The following is a 17217-nucleotide window of genomic DNA, read 5'->3' on the forward strand; positions in this document are numbered from 1 at the left end:
GACACAAGTGCAAGTAGAATCTACATCAGCCAATTTTTCTTTCATCAAAACAAATTAACACTTTTTGTCACAAGATTATATATAATAAGACTTCCCAGTAGATGTTGTCATTGCATCAAGCTCTTAAATATGCCAGAATGTTAATATTGACTTCATTACCTATACATATACGATTGAAGAAGTATACAGGGCTCCCATGCTACTTGGAAATTTGGAAAAAGTTGGAAGAAATGATAATTTCTTTTCTGAACATGAAAATTCCTTGAAGTTTGCAAATGTTGATGAAAGTCAGGAAAGTTTGCAACTACTTGATGACAGAAACAATTACGTAATTGAGTTGTAACTGATTGTGAATTATATTTATTGAGTTCTGCCCAGAATATTCGGAGGTTGCAGTATGGATCATTAGGGTGGTTACCATAATCATAGTTGTTGAGTCAACCTTAACACTCACTGGATTAGATTAGAAGACTGGTTGTTTCACAGTCAGCTTGATATTGATATTTTGTCTGACATGAAAGGTTTGAAAACCAGTCTAGCATCACAAGACACCAACATGTTGTCGGCAAAGCGTAGCTGCATACCAGATGGCCTAGCAAACTTAATGCTGTTACCCCGAGGCACACCTACATGAAACCGATATGAAAATTATTTATTTTCTCAGAAAATGCAAGTATTAGAATAATTATGTCTTTACTCTGCTGAAAGATAAGATGAAACTATGGTGTTGATGAAATCTGACCTGATACTCACCATTTGCACTGCTAGTCGCATGGGTACACAAATATCACAACCAACATATTCATGACATCATAGGTCCAGTTGTCACATGATGTCAGTAATAACCCATTTCAGATGCAGAAACAAAAAAAAAATACGAAATGAAAAATAAAGTTGTAAACTGTTCGTAATAAAGAAACTACAATGAAAGAACACAGAATTCTGTATATATTTATTAAAAAAATAACTGTTTTGTTGTATCATGTGACTACCTTGTTGACATGTGCTCTTTGCTTGATGAACTGTCCAGATTGCAGTGACAGCGACAGGTTTCTGGTTGTTTTCTCAACATAAACATATTCTTTCTGGTTCTTACAGAAGCTTTCTGGCTTTCATTTAATATATTTTAATTTTTTTACATTAGATAGAAGCTTGTTGATGTCATCCGACTATTGGATTTCTGTTGTATTGTGAGATTTGTGGAATCATATAACTAGTAATGCAAATGCAGATAGTGAGTACCGGGTCAGGTTCTATCTGTGCTGTAGTCTTGTCTAGTCTGTCACGGATTAAGACATAATGATTATAATACTCTCCATTTCTGAGAAAATGAATCACTTTCCTATTGATTTCATACAGGTATGACTTGATGTGACATTGTTTCAAGTTTTCCAGGACCACTGGTGGGGTTCAAGTTAAATTTGTAGTCAAAATGTTGAATCTCTGATGGTAATTTTGGTGTTAAACTATGACACTGAACATGTGGCTCAAAGGATTGGTTTCAAATCCTTATCGGTCGCAGGAGAAATGAGAGATTGTTGTCCCTTGTAATGTGAGTATCACTACAGGTTTAGGTACTGCTCTTCTTTCTGTAATACTGCTCTGGTGGTCTAGTGGTTAGAGCGTCCGCCTGGGATGCGGGAGGTCGTGGGTTCGATCCCCGGCCGAGTCATACCTAAGACTTACAAAAATGGTACTAATAGCTGCCTCGCTTGACACTCAGCTATAAGAGGTTAGTGTTAGGACTGGTCGGCCTGGTGTCAGGATAATGTGACTGGGTGGGACATCATGCTACATGTCTGCGGCATGATGCCCCAGTGCTAGACATCACTATAAACTGCCACATAGCAGACATCGTAGCGATATGACTGAAAAATTGTTAAAACTATGTTAAAAATCCAAATCACATCACATCTTTCTGTAATTGCAGTTTCATTTGTAATTCCTATTTTTGTATCTGTCTCTCTCTTTTTCCTGCATTTGCATCTCCCTTTCTTTTTCCTGCATTTGTATTTTTATTTCTTTTTCTTCCTTTTGCATTTGTCATTTCTTCTCCTTTTCTTTCTCTTCTTTTTGAATTTGCATTTGTTTATCTCTTTCCTCTTTTTCAAGCTTTCTTAACTTTATTTTGTTCTTGAATTTTAATTTCAATTTCATAACTTGCAGGTTTGAGCCAGAGTCAAAGCACTTTTGTCCAAAATATTCTTCTCTACCAAATTTAAACCAAAATATTTTTTATTTCATGTTTTAACAAATATGGCTTTGCACAGGAAAGATATTGTCTGGAACGTTGGAGCAATTCGTCCTCTTTCAAAGACTGATTGTTCCTGGCTAGGATTTAAAGTACAATTCTCCACTTTGGTTTATATCGTAAAAGCTTGTTGGTTTCACTATGTAAAGTCAGAAATATTAGGGACTAAGATAACTTAAATTTCAAAACAATTTCAATTTCTGTGAAATTCATATCCCCAGTTAGCCCCCAAGTTTCTGTTATGTCTCAATGATTGCAAACTTAAGTAACAGAAAAGAAGCAAAAACAACTAATTTTATAAAACTTAACAGTTTAATTATCAAAGTTATAAATAAAAAATATGAAAGGAACATAAAGTATTATTTAGTGAATTCAAGCTAATCCTTATACTGGTCTGTGAAAGTCCTAAATGATAGAAATGTTCCTCATAAATTTCAATACCGGAAATGTACTGGTCCTCCAAGAACTTTGTAGTTGTCAAGATGGCGTTGTCCTGAATTCCTTCAATAACAGTTCCAGACTAATATTTAAGTCTAAATAATGAGCGCTTTCTATTTACACTGAACAGTCCAAACAAATGTTTTTCCTGTCTAAAAATATCTAAACTTGTACAACACAAAATACGTCTATAGACTTAAAACTGGAATGCAATAATGTGAATGAACACAATAATGTGAATAACTCCAAACTTAGGAATGAAACAGTGCTTAATTTTCTCCTTGTATATAACATTTGTTGTGACAGTACTTCGCAATAGACCCCACATGACAGCATACACTATTGATTTTGCGTCGAATTACCCAAACTGAATATTATTCACATAACCTCGCGCATCCAATGGGAAGCCACAGAAGTATCGAAACACCGGTCTCATCAGTCACTGTTAAACTAAACTGTATGCCATTTTAAGTCTTATTAAGATTATTATTACTAATTGTCAACACTGAACTAAAGGAGATTTTTGCTTAAGTGTGGCGTTCAGATATCCCGAAGACCAGACACCATGTAATTTTCTCAAGAAAGAAACCAAATGACCTGGAAATTACCTGGAAAGAATGTAATTACAATTCACCCATGTCAATATCTATAATTTACCATAATGTGAGTTCTGGTTTGTATCATGCATGTATACATAAAACATGCTGCAGACAGGAAGTTATATCAGCAGTTAAGACCAATGAAATGCCAAGGTACAAAATGCATGATACAAGAAGGTTTATTTAATGAACATAGCAAAGACAACATAAAAGTACTAACTCAGGGCCAGCTATTATACAGACATATACAGTCATTTGAACAAATTTCAATACCACATTCACACTGTGACTGATTAATCTGATATTCCTTTTTAAAGGAATGTCTATAGTAAGGGTTACTCACTCTTTCATTGAGGCACGACAATCACTTTTCAGAAAGTCATGAGTATCAGTTGAACATAGACAAAGTAAACCAGATTTGCAAGTGCTGCCTTGAATATTAAGGGGGAAATAACTGACCCATGTCCCCCATACTAAAGACAATTGTGGAAATATATTGAAATGAAAGGACACAATAACCCTATTATTTGTGCGAGTACATTACGACATAATGGAAACGTACAGAATTATTTAAAGCTTACAGAATATTATAAACTACATCATTCCTGTTGAGTAAAAACAAGCAAATACGCACAAAGTGTTACAATAATATTATGTGTTTAATGCAAACGTTAAGCCATTCGTGATATTTCTTAAACTGAATAAGGGGCTGGTGTTGTGTGCTTTTACTTACATACAAATAATATAGAGCCTGAGGCAAAGAAAAACAGTGCCCAATGGCGTGATGATATACCTATTAGCATATGCTAGTGTGTATGTTTTGGAGTTTTAACGTAGCTTTAAGAATTGTTCAGTTTATTGTGATGTCTAGCACTGGGGCATCATGCCACAAATATATCCCACCCAGTCACATAATCCTAACACCAGGCCGACCAGTCCTAACACTAACCTCTTAATGCTGAGCGTCTAGCGAGGCAGCTGTTACTACCCTTCTTACAAATCTCTGGTATGAATCGGCCGGGCTTCGAACCCGCGACCTCCCGCATCCGAGATGGACACTAATCCCTAGGCCACTGGAGCGGTCTTGCCCATTCTAGTTAACGACTAGTTAAATATAAAGAGACAAAAATCATCAATTATTACACCATTTGGTTAGAAAGCTGTTTACTCACGAGTTCATTTGAAGAATTTCAATTTAAATCCAACCTACGCGATAAGCTCCAACTCACTACACCCTTCCATGAGATACGTAATTTCGAGGTCTTTCATGTATTATACTACAGTACAGATCACAGGGGCTGTTGGTGTAATTATGATATTTATTTATAATATACCTGCCTAAAACGTTTATATTTATAATTATTCGTTTATTGGAAAAAAAAATACCTTGCATCGAATGATATTGGATGACTGGCCTTCACTCTTCTAAAACATAAATCGATGATTCTCCATCTTCTAAGATACAACACACTTATGCGGATAAGATGATGGTATTCCGAATATGTCGTCACGTGATTAAAATCTCGTTTATGAGTTTAAATCTCGTTCGGTTCGTTAGATAAATTGGAGCTCAAGATTATCGGCGGCGTTACTATCGTAGGAGCTGGAGATAATAGCTTAGTAGATCTCGTTTTTGAGTTGAAATCTCGTTCGAATCTCGTTCGGTAGTAAAGACGGAGATCAAAATTACAGCGGCGTTACTGTGGAAGGAGCCGGCGATTGTAGTTTGTAGACTGAGCTTCACGTGTTTCTGGAGCCGTAAATTGTGATTTTTATTAACGGAGCCGTAGATTAAAAGTGTTTTAGGAGCCGCTAATTGTAGAAGGAGCCGCTGATTGTTGTAGGAGCCGCTAATTGTAGTTTCTATACAAATATAGGGAAAGATTGTAATCACCGTCATTTTAGGAGCCGCTAATTGTTATCGGAGCCGCTAATTGTTGCCCATATAATAATATAGGGAAAAAATTCTGATCACCGCCGGGTACCTGCGGCTTTCCATATGACGGTGATTACAATCTTTCCCTATATTTTTATATGAACTACAATTAGCGGCTCCTACAACAATTAGCGGCTCCTTCTACAATTAGCGGCTCCTAAAACACTTTTAATCTACGGCTCCGTTAATAAAAATCGCCAATTTACGGCTCCAGAAACACGTGAAGCTCAGTCTACAAACTACAATCACCGGCTCCTTCGACAGTAACGCCGCTGTAATTTTGATCTCCGTCTTTAGTACCGAACGAGATTCGAACGAGATTTCAACTCAAAAACGAGATCTACTTAGCTATTATTTTCAGCTCCTACGATAGTAACGCCGCTGATAATCTTGAGCTCCAATTTAACTAACGAACCGAACGAGATTTAAACTCATAAACGAGATTTTAATCACGTGCTGTCATATTCGGAATACTATCATCTTATCCGCATCAGTGTCCTTTACCGTTATCGAGCGAAGTGTAGTTTTCAGAATTTGTAACAAGGTATTTTCCATTAGTAAAGAATATTAACTTGCTTTTTTATACTGCAGATATTTTGCTTAGACTAAAAAGTTCTCATATATCTTTACAAGACTGGACAGATCTCTAAATTAAGTATCTCATGGGTGGGTGGGGGTGGAAGAACGTTATTGCGGTATTTTTTAAACTGAGGACACTTTGGCAGGATAATGAGCAAAAGTATCACGAAAGCTTGCTAAAAAAAGATCTATAACTATCATTGGACATTTATCAAAATATAAAATACAGTATTTCTGTTAAAATTTATTGTTTGAAAGCAGGTGTTAAGAACTATCACAGTCATAAGCAGATCATCAGATAACCTACCTGGGAATGTGATTGTGTCATTTGAACAAACTTTACATGAATTCGCTCACTTAAGTGGTGTGTGATGACTCCCACAAATTTGTTTAATGGCTCACATATGAACATGCACCTTGCACAGTATAAATTTTTTTAGCCATTCAGCCTTTAACTTAATGTTTAAGTGCTCGGAACAACTTAACTGGTAGAGGTATTACAGTGCAAGTAACTATCAGCATGTGGTTGAAAGTGGCAACAGAATTACAAAGGAAACAAAAAGTTTCAATAAATATAATTTCATGTGAAGTGGATGGTTAAAATGTTGGCTTTAATTTATTTACTAAGATTGCAGTTATTGTAAAGAATATCCGAAATTGGCATAGGTTAGAAATTAAACCAGTCTATTTTTAGTTAGAAGATGCACTTTGTGCATGAGAGGGCAGATCTGATGTAATATGTTAGGAAAGACCTAAAGATTTTTTTCAATCATACGGAATTAACAGCAAAAATGAGGGCATGCAGGAAGTCCATCTCCAGTAGCAAAACATATACACATTAAGCAGCGAAATGTGTAGCATCAACCAATATTTGTGAAAAATGTAAATCCTTTTAGGAAATAAAGTTGTATATTATTTTCTTTCTTATATCTATGGAATAAAATGCATACATTTTATCAAATCTTTGGAAGAGATTACATTATTGGGACTTGTAAAAAGTAAGGTGAGACAAGTGAATTTTACGAAACTATTTGTCTTGGACGAGTATGTGAAAACAATATTTGATCAGCCCTGATACCCCATTTATTTTCGTAGTTAACAGTGTTTTTGCAAATTTGGTAACAAAATGTAATGGTGGACTTTTCAGTTCTTAAATTTAGTTCTTCATAAATTTAAAAATCATTGCAGTTAAAGTATTACTCCATCTTCCAACTTAAGCTAGGTAATTTCCAGGTCATTTGGTTTCTTTCTTGAGAAAATTACATGGTGTCTGGTCTTCGGGATATTTGAACGCCACACTTAAGCAAAAATCTCCTTTAGTTCAGTGTTGACAATTAGTAATAATAATCTTAATTGACTTAAAATGGCATACAGTGTAGTTTAACAGTGACTGATGAGACCGGTGTTTCGATACTTCTGTGGCTTCCCATTGGATGCGCGAGGTTATGTGAATAATATTCAGTTTGGGTAATTCGACGCAAAATCAATAGTGTATGCTGTCACGTGGGGTCTATTGCGAAGTACTGTCACAACAAATGTTATATACAAGGAGAAAATTAAGCACTGTTTCATTCCGAAGTTTGGAGTTATTCACATTATTGTGTTCATTCACATTATTGCATTCCAGTTTTAAGTCTACAGACGTATTTTGTGTTGTGCAAGTTTAGATATTTTTAGACAGGAAAAACATTTGTTTGGACTGTTCAGTGTAAATAGAAAGCGCTCATTATTTGGACTTAATATTAGTCTGGAACTGTTATTGAAGGAATTCAGGACAACGCCATCTTGACAACTACAAAGTTCTTGGAGGACCAGTACATTTCCGGTATTGAAATTTATGAGGAACATTTCTATCATTTAGGACTTTCACAGACCAGTATAAGGACTAGCTTGGATTCACTTCATAATACTTTATGTTCCTTTCATATTTTTTATTTATAACTTTGATAATTAAACTGTTAAGTTTTATAAAATTTGTTGTTTTTGCTTCTTTTCTGTTACTTAAGTTTGCAATCATTGAGACGTAACAGAAACTTGGGGCCTAACTGGGGATATGAATTTCACAGAAATTGAAATTGTTTTGAAATTTAAGTTATCTTAGTCCCTACTATTTCTGACTTTACATAGTGAAACCAACAAGCTTTTACGATATAAACTAAAGTGGAGAATTGTACTTTAAATCCTAGCCAGGAACAATCAGTCTTTGAAAGAGGACGAATTGCTCCAACGTTCCAGACAATATCTTTCCTGTGCAAAGCCATATTTGTTAAAACATGAAATAAAAAATATTTTGGTTTAAATTTGGTAGAGAAGAATATTTTGGACAAAAGTGCTTTGACTCTAGCTCAAACCTGCAAGTTATGAAATTGAAATTAAAATTCAAGAACAAAATAAAGTTAAGAAAGCTTGAAAAAGAGGAAAGAGATAAACAAATGCAAATTCAAAAAGAAGAGAAAGAAATGGAGAAGAAATGACAAATGCAAAAGGAAGAAAAAGAAATAAAAATACAAATGCAGGAAAAAGAAAGGGAGATGCAAATGCAGGAAAAAGAGAGAGACAGATACAAAAATATGAGTTACAAATGAAACTGCAATTACAGAAAGATGTGATGTGATTTGGATTTTTAACATAGTTTTAACAATTTTTCAGTCATATCGCTACGATGTCTGCTATGTGGCAGTTTATAGTGATGTCTAGCACTGGGGCATCATGCCGCAGACATGTAGCATGATGTCCCACCCAGTCACATTATCCTGACACCAGGCCGACCAGTCCTAACACTAACCTCTTAATGCTGAGTGTCAAGCGAGGCAGCTATTAGTACCATTTTTGTAAGTCTTAGGTATGACTCGGCCGGGGATCGAACCCACGACCTCCCGCATCCCAGGCGGACGCTCTAACCACTAGACCACCAGAGCAGTATTACAGAAAGAAGAGCAGTACCTAAACCTGTAGTGATACTCACATTACAAGGGACAACAATCTCACATTTCTCCTGCGACCGATAAGGATTTGAAACCAATCCTTTGAGCCACATGTTCAGTGTCATAGTTTAACACCAAAATTACCATCAGAGATTCAACATTTTGACTACAAATTTAACTTGAACCCCACCAGTGGTCCTGGAAAACTTGAAACAATGTCACATCAAGTCATACCTGTATGAAATCAATAGGAAGGTGATTCATTTTCTCAGAAATGGAGAGTATTATAATCATTATGTCTTAATCCGTGACAGACTAGACAAGACTACAGCACAGATAGAACCTGACCCGGTACTCACTATCTGCATTTGCATTACTAGTTATACGATTCCACAAATCTCACAATACAACAGAAATCCAATAGTCGGATGACATCAACAAGCTTCTATCTAATGTAAAAAAATTAAAATATATTAAATGAAAGTCAGAAAGCTTCTGTAAGAACCAGAAAGAATATGTTTATGTTGAGAAAACAACCAGAAACCTGTCGCTGTCACTGCAATCTGGACAGTTCATCAAGCAAAGAGCACATGTCAACAAGGTAGTCACATGATACAACAAAACATAGTTATTTTTTTAATAAATATATACAGAATTCTGTGTTCTTTCATTGTAGTTTCTTTATTACGAACAGTTTACAACTTTATTTTTCATTTCATATTTTTTTTTGTTTCTACATCTGAAATGGGTTATTACTGACATCATGTGACAACTGGACCTATGATGTCATGAATATGTTGGTTGTGATATTTGTGTATCCATGCGACTAGCAATGCAAATGGTGAGTATCAGGTCAAATTTCATCAACGCCATAGTTTCATCTTATCTTTCAGCAGAGTAAAGACATAATTATTCTAATACTTGCATTTTCTGAGAAAATAAATAATTTTCATATCGGTTTCATGTAGGTATGCCTCGGGGTAACAGCATTAAGTTTGCTAGGCCAATTGGTATGCGGCTACGCTTTGCCGACAACATGTTGGTGTCTTGTGATGCTAGACTGGTTTTCAAACCTTTCATGTCGGACAAAATATCAATATCAAGCTGACTGTGAAACAACCAGTCTTCTAATCTACTCCAGTGAGTGTTAAGATTGACTCAACAACTATAATTATGGTAACCACCCTAATGATCCATACTGCAACCTCCGAATATTCTGGGCAGAACTCAATAAATATAATTCACAATCAGTTACAACTCAATTACGTAATTGTTTCTGTCATCAAGTAGTTGCAAACTTTCCTGACTTTCATCAACATTTGCAAACTTCAAGGAATTTTCATGTTCAGAAAAGAAATTATCATTTCTTCCAACTTTTTCCAAATTTCCTAGTAGCATGGGAGCACTGTATACTTCTTCAATCGTGTATGTATCGGTAATGAAGTCAATATTAACATTCTGGCATATTTAAGAGCTTGATGCAATGACAACATCTACTGGGAAGTCTTATTATATATAATCTTGTGACAAAAAGTGTTAATTTGTTTTGATGAAAGAAAAATTGGCTGATGTAGATTCTACTTGCACTTGTGTCAATAGCTGATGAACTTGTATTCCCCGTTAAGTCAGCAGGGATCGTCATGGGCTTCGCCAATGTCGCAAATTGCGATTTGTTTCCCTTATTGGCGACAAAAATATCTCATCTGGCGATTTTTTTGGCGACATACTTTTTGGTTATTTAATTTGTACATACAATCATGGATTTGGACTGGATAAATTAAAAGCGAGAATGAAAGGAAGCCACAAACTTGACTAAGCAATGCGTTGGAATCAATCTGTTACACAAACGATCCTTTGTTCGTATTGACAAACCCATCTTTGCAGTGCATTGTTACATCATAATCTGCTTATGCTGACATCTGGGCTGAGTACTGTATGCTGCGATACAGTCAATCATGCTACCGCACTATACCTACAACTGACCGAATAGAACAGATACAATTGTATGGCTAATCCTTCCGTTTTTTTTTTTGGTTTTTTTTTTTACATATACCAATACAATAGTTTTGCTGAACCTTCATAGAAAACTGATAACCTTTGAAGTACCGACTGTGTATAAATACAAAGCAAATGGAAAAAATCTCAATCACAATTATATCTGTCGCCAGTGCAGCATTTTGCTCATTGATCTTTTCCTTTTGCCATCAATTCCGTGTTACGGCTGCAGAGACTTAAACTCCACAACAAGAAATAGCAAAAAAAAAAAAAAAAAAAGTTTTGCATAATTAATAATAATTATTTATTTCTCAAAATACAAGAGTAAAAAAATCCCTAACTTTGGTGTGAATTTATGCTTATATATACGGTCCAATATTGCGCGGTGTTGACTCGTGTCGTGTAAGTTTCATTCGTGGGAATGGAGATGCTATTTTGCTTGTTGAGAAAATTTATACAGCATTCATTGATCATTCTTGTGATTTAGGAAGCAATTCACTACAAGCTTTGTGAAGCTAGCCATGGGGGGGGGGGGGTTTGCTGAGAGACTACTGGTGTCACCTGTCAGCACTGTAGACTGTGAACGTGGATTCAGTAAGATGAACCTCATAAAAACTGACATCAGAAACAAGCTCTGCTTCTCATCTTTCGAGAATTTAATGAGAATCAGCATGTACAGATGTGAAAAATTAGACTTTGAAACTGCATTCAACAAGTGGGCAGCCCTAAAATCGCGACAGATCTTCATGTAACACTTGGTAACATTTTGTTAATGCTTGTTGTAATTAAAGTATTAACTAACCCATCTTTTGTAATTTTCATTGCCTGTTACATTAATAGACTAAATTAACACCTGGAAAAATGTACACTGCTTGTTTTGGCGACACTTTTTGAAAATTGACGACAAAATATTGAGGTTGGCGATTTTTTTGGCGACAGCTTTTTAAAAGCCAGGACCATCCCTGAGTCAGCCTTTATTATTAAACGACAATTACACTGGCTTAGACTAATGAATGCCTTTAGATGTGACATTACAAGTCTTTAATCATGCTTGATTATCTTGGTTTTTCTGTATGACAAATTACATTTTATTATATGGCAATCACGTAGGGAGGACTGTGTGCGAGAATAAAAACTTTTTCTTGCATCTCACTCTCTCAGCTCCTCTCTCCGAATTGTATTTATTGTTACCTTAACATAATGTCATTATTCATAAGACCATAGTTATTATAATTGTACAATATTTGCTTTTAATTTCTTGGTATATGCTAGTGATGTGATTTGATAATTAGATTCATTCTTAAGCACATGATGTAAAAAGCAAACATTTTATTTGTCATGGTAGTAAAGATAATAACTGTATGGATAATAATTATAATTCAATTTAATTTGTTCTGTTACATCTGATAATACAGTTTTGTAATCACTTCTGACAAAACAAAGTTTTTAGTAGTATAAAAGTCTTCAGCTGCATTTGGTATCTGATAAGTCTCTGTTGCTTCTTGTATAATTCTAACAAAATCTGGATCAAGTTCTGTATAATTATTTTGACACAGTTCCTTCAGGTCCTGAATTTCCTCTGTCATTGGTGCTTAACAGTTCTCTGCTCCTGAAAAAAATTTGTATTAAGATTAAATTGTATTGATGTAGTTAAACCAGCATTAACAGCCACATTCACCATGAATATATTCCATCCCTGACATAGAGCAGCATTTTTTTAAAATGCTTCTTATAACTGACTTGTTAAAATAAACCTGTCTTAAGAGACCATATTCTTTAAAGTCTCTGAAATAACAGCTTACAACAGGTTCAAATGCATTGTTTGGTTACAATATAAAAATAATAAATGTAGAAAAGCCGCTGTAAATTACCATGTATGGTGTAAGTAGATTCCCTTCATTTTTAATTCAACATTTTAGAGAAAAAAAACCTGTAATTTTAGTACACGAAATAATATTGACACCAGAAGGAGCATATGAACAAATTCTACACGTCCATTCAAACAAGTTATCGAGTCTCTTATTTCACAGAGAACACCAGCAGTTATCTTTGTCAGAAGAAAGTGTAGTTTCTCAAACCAACAAAAGTTAAAATGACCTGGATCATTTTATTCTTCCAACTGATTGGGAGCTTGCCGACCAAGTGTGCAGGCTACATAAAACAGTACGAGCTTATTATGCAAAATGAAAACATTCAAAAGATGTTGCCTCTTTTATTTTTGCAGCATAAATCAGTATTTAACACTTGCTATCCAATGGCAGTCAACAGAATAATAGGTTGTTATTTCTAAAAGCCCATATTTTAGAAAGAGATATGGATATCAATGTGTCCTTCCTTCACAAACTGTTGATATTTCAAAATGACAATAGATCATTCGGAAAAGAGTTCAGTCCATTTGGTGCAAATTTTGTACCATGCCATTAACTACATCCTCCATGTTTTATTGATGTTCCACAGTCCTACCATGTCTCTTAGATGTTTCTGAATGAGCAGTACATATACAAACTGCAGACACAGCTTGGAATAGTGATACAGAGTACATGTATTTTGACGTCTATTAAAAATGATGACTCAGATGTGATCATAGAAGAAATGTTTTTAAGAAAATGTAAATTTAGAGAAACAAAGGGGTTTTTTTAAGAAAGAAAAAGGGATCTATTTTTGTGTTTATGTGGTTTGGCATATTTTCATTTCGTGCATGTGTCATACATGTAACAAATACTGCAGGTGTTTTAATCTGGCAATTTTAGGAAATTTGCCAAATTAACTTGAACAACTTGTGTCATCCTGTTCACTGGAAAAAGAAAATACATGCATAGAATAATAACTATTGTATTACATCCAATCTATCCATACCAATGATATTTTAACTTCTAAGGATTCCAAAAAGTGTATTCTTTCATTACATGTTATGCTTGACAATGCTCACAAGACATTAGATATATAAATGGTTTTTCAAACGTCAGACCTGAAACAATAATACTGACCCAAATGTACATGTGATTGTGACGCAAATGTATATATGTGATGATGGCCCACATTTATATGTGATGGTAACCCAAATGTATATGTGATGGTGACCCAAATTTATATGTGATGGTGACCCAAATGTATATGTGATGATGACCCAAATGTGGTGTGACAGAGTTCCAAATGTACTTGTGATGATTACCCAAATGTGGTATGGCAATGACCCAGATGTATGTGATGATGACCCGAATGGGTGTCTCCAAAGATATGGTTAGGACAAGACAAAAATGAAGCGGGAAGCAACTGCTATACTAATTAAACCAATTTCTGCCATCTTTTCATTTTTTTAAACTCATACAAGGTATTAAAGTATAACAAGGATTCACATTAATTGTACTTGCATTCATAACTTCATACATATAGAACTTACAGAGCAAAGTCTCTTATTTTCAATCAGATGAGCATGCTGATCTGAAGTTAGAGGTATTATACCTCAAAGATCTTAAAGAGAAAAAAGTGAAACCAACAAGTAAAATTCAACAAATACTTTATTTTCACCGATAATGTGAAAATTTAAAAGTAGCTTACATTATGAAATATATCCCAAATAATTCTCACAGATCCAAAAGGAAAAAAGGTGTTCCAAATTAATTACAGTGGTGTTCCAAATTGATTCCAATCTTGAATGTGCTGTAGTTCCAACAGTCTTAAATGTGCCGATGTGATAATCTTATCCATCACAATGATATAATCTAGAATGTCCTTGAAGGAATTCACTCTAATCCTAAAACAGTCCAAAAGTATCTGTAAGCACTTTGTTATTTTAGTGAATAAATGAAGTATATAAATCATGTGAAATTACAACTGAACACAACTAAAAGACAGATTTCACTTGAGAGATGTTACAATAGGAATATGTTGTTAACTACGTTGATCACAACCTTTATATAAAATTGATCACAAACTTTATATAAAAACCTAAGACAATAAGAGATATAGGATTTGGGTCCTTTTCCCATCAAATTCGTAAACAAGGTAAGGTCTGTTTACTTTATAGTTTTACTTTTTAGCAAACTACCTGGCAAATGAGAACATTTTTTTCTAATGGACGAAACAATTTTCTGAACTCAAAGCCAGGTAAACATGTTTACAAATATCATCTCAGATGATAATCTACAATCATGGACAAAAGTTAGCTTTGCAATATCTTGCTTACATATGACCCTTACAATTGTGGACAAGAGTTAAACAATATATACAATATATAGATATACAAAAGGGCACTTGCAATGGTTTCTGACTGACCTGTATTACCCTTCTTTCAATTCAAAACCTGCCTGGTTTACATGTGATGCACCATATATGAAGGCATTTTCATTGCTAAGAAGGCCATCTGCACTGCAGCAACTATGCCATTTCCAGTGCCTAGATTGCCTCTCACTTTTACTGGACACCCTGAAAAGTAGGTTAGTATAATATTATTAGCATCATATACAAAATTTAATAATTTATATCGGCTTTTGTGATGGAAGTTAAAGTTCTCTTTTGCCTTTAAATACTGTCTGTATTTTTACTAATGTACAGGAAATGTACAAGATTTGTTATTTTACTAAATTTTTACAAACCTTTTTGGAATCCAACTTACCACATAAACTGGTCATATAAACTTGTGACATAGTGGTAGTTGCACAAATTGTGTAGTGTACAACAGCATTGTTCTGTTATCAAAAAGACACTGAGAAAATTACTAGTTCACCATGAGAATACTGTAAGTAATATACTTTTTTCCCCTATAATCAGTATTTTCCTTCACCCTCATTTGCGCTTCAGAGACCCCCAAATTTTTAATTTGACCCCCAGTTTTGATATCAAAGTTTATTTTTTACTCAGTCTGACCCCCAGTTTTGACACCAAGGAGATTTTTGACTCTCAGTCTTGCACCCCTAGGGGATACACTGCCTATAATACCAAAACCAAATGCCAATACAGTATTTGCTTCAAGGACAATTAAGAAATAATAATTAAGATCGATGAGCAAAACATTCATATGATATGGTTCATAAACGTTCTAAATCTGCCCCTCTTAGCCGTTACTATAGCAGAGATAATGCAAGATTTGTACAAAATAGTAAGCTTTACATGTGTGACACCAGGCCTGCAAACAAATAGATGCATGACTGACCAATCAACCAATTATATCTAGCTTTGCTTACATCCATAGTCCAAGAAGAGATGACATAGCTCAGTTAATCCTGCATTTGAATATCTCATTTACTGTCTTCAAGTAATTCAATTTTTACAGTAACACTTTGTTTTGGCATATAATTTCCTTGTATGGGTGTATAAAACAGTCATTAAAAAAGTATACCCACCTTTAAAATCGTGAGTGTGAACAGGAAGACATAATAAACACTGCAATAAATTTATTCAGTTTACAATTCCAAGTCAAATACATACCTGTCAAGATTTCATTTTAAAAACTGACAATACTGAGATGCCAATTATTCAACATTTTAACTGCAATTACAATAATATATATAAACATGTAATTACTTTATAATTTGCATTATGTGAGTTGATATTGTCTTCATTTACCATGGGATTTAACAACTGTATTGACAAAGTACAAGGCAACTATATTTGGTCATCTATTAGTTATTCCAGCATGTAGCCATATTATCTTCTGCAAAAAACTGAAAATAAGATTACTTAAAAATACATTGTATCACACAAGGCGGGGTAATTTATCCATTGTCAAGATAAACTGCATGTACATAACAGAAATGAAATATAATAAAAAGCTGAAGAATGAATAGAAAAAATTTGCATAAACATTCACAGCAGAATCTTCAGCTTTCCCATTAATGTTGCACTTTCACTTAAAATAGGAAACATCTGTTACTAAAATAATGTCTTATAAAATAACTATTTTTACATTTTAGTCCAACTGTAAATAAAATTTATTTAAATCAAGATGTTTTCCCAATGGATGTTATTAGATTTTAGGTCCTTGTGTACGTGTATGTGTTGTATATGCATGTGTATGTTCACTGTGTCATGCAACTTACAAACAGTTCAAGATAAAAACACAGTTCAAAATGCTAACTATGGGACATGATTTATGAGTGGTCTAAAATGTACCTTTGGTTTTAAAATTTTAAACCATCATAGGACTTAAAGGTTCTACCTAGAACTTAATATAATTTTAAGTTTTAAATGTTTGCTATTGCTAATTTGTTTATATGACCATTGGGTTACCTGGGTCACAACTTTAGAAACCTTTGAGACTGCCAGATCATAACCACTTATGTATTTTCTCTGCTACCTTTGTTTTGGTGCTTTAAGGTATAATAACGAAGGTCAGTTACTTAGTGCTGTGGCAACTGGAGTCAAGTGTCTTGCCAAGAACAGACTGGTCCTATTGTAATATACAAAACCCACCCCCTTATGGACCTGAGTCTGGCACACTAACCACTGAATGTGGCTTTATGTATGTACATATGTTTGTATGTATGTATGCATACA

At 34.4% G+C, this 17217-nt stretch overlaps 1 protein-coding gene and 1 long non-coding RNA gene across 2 annotated transcripts in view; one reads left to right on the plus strand and one right to left on the minus strand.

The window, feature by feature from the left end:
* The window catches only part of LOC149800667 (arrestin domain-containing protein 3-like), a 331927-nt gene that overhangs the window by 67382 nt on the left and 247328 nt on the right, over positions 1–17217 (plus strand). The window lies entirely within an intron of this gene.
* On the minus strand, positions 12089–15311 carry LOC149800672 (uncharacterized). Its single transcript, XR_016420419.1, has 2 exons — positions 14998–15311; positions 12089–12331 (listed from the first exon to the last, which is right to left on the minus strand). It is a non-coding gene; the product is annotated as an uncharacterized LOC149800672 (long non-coding RNA).

Source organism: Sinohyriopsis cumingii, chromosome 4 (genome assembly GCF_028554795.1).
Source record: "Sinohyriopsis cumingii isolate HCF-2022 chromosome 4, ASM2855479v2, whole genome shotgun sequence".
Classification (NCBI taxonomy): Eukaryota; Metazoa; Mollusca; class Bivalvia; order Unionida; family Unionidae; genus Sinohyriopsis; species Sinohyriopsis cumingii.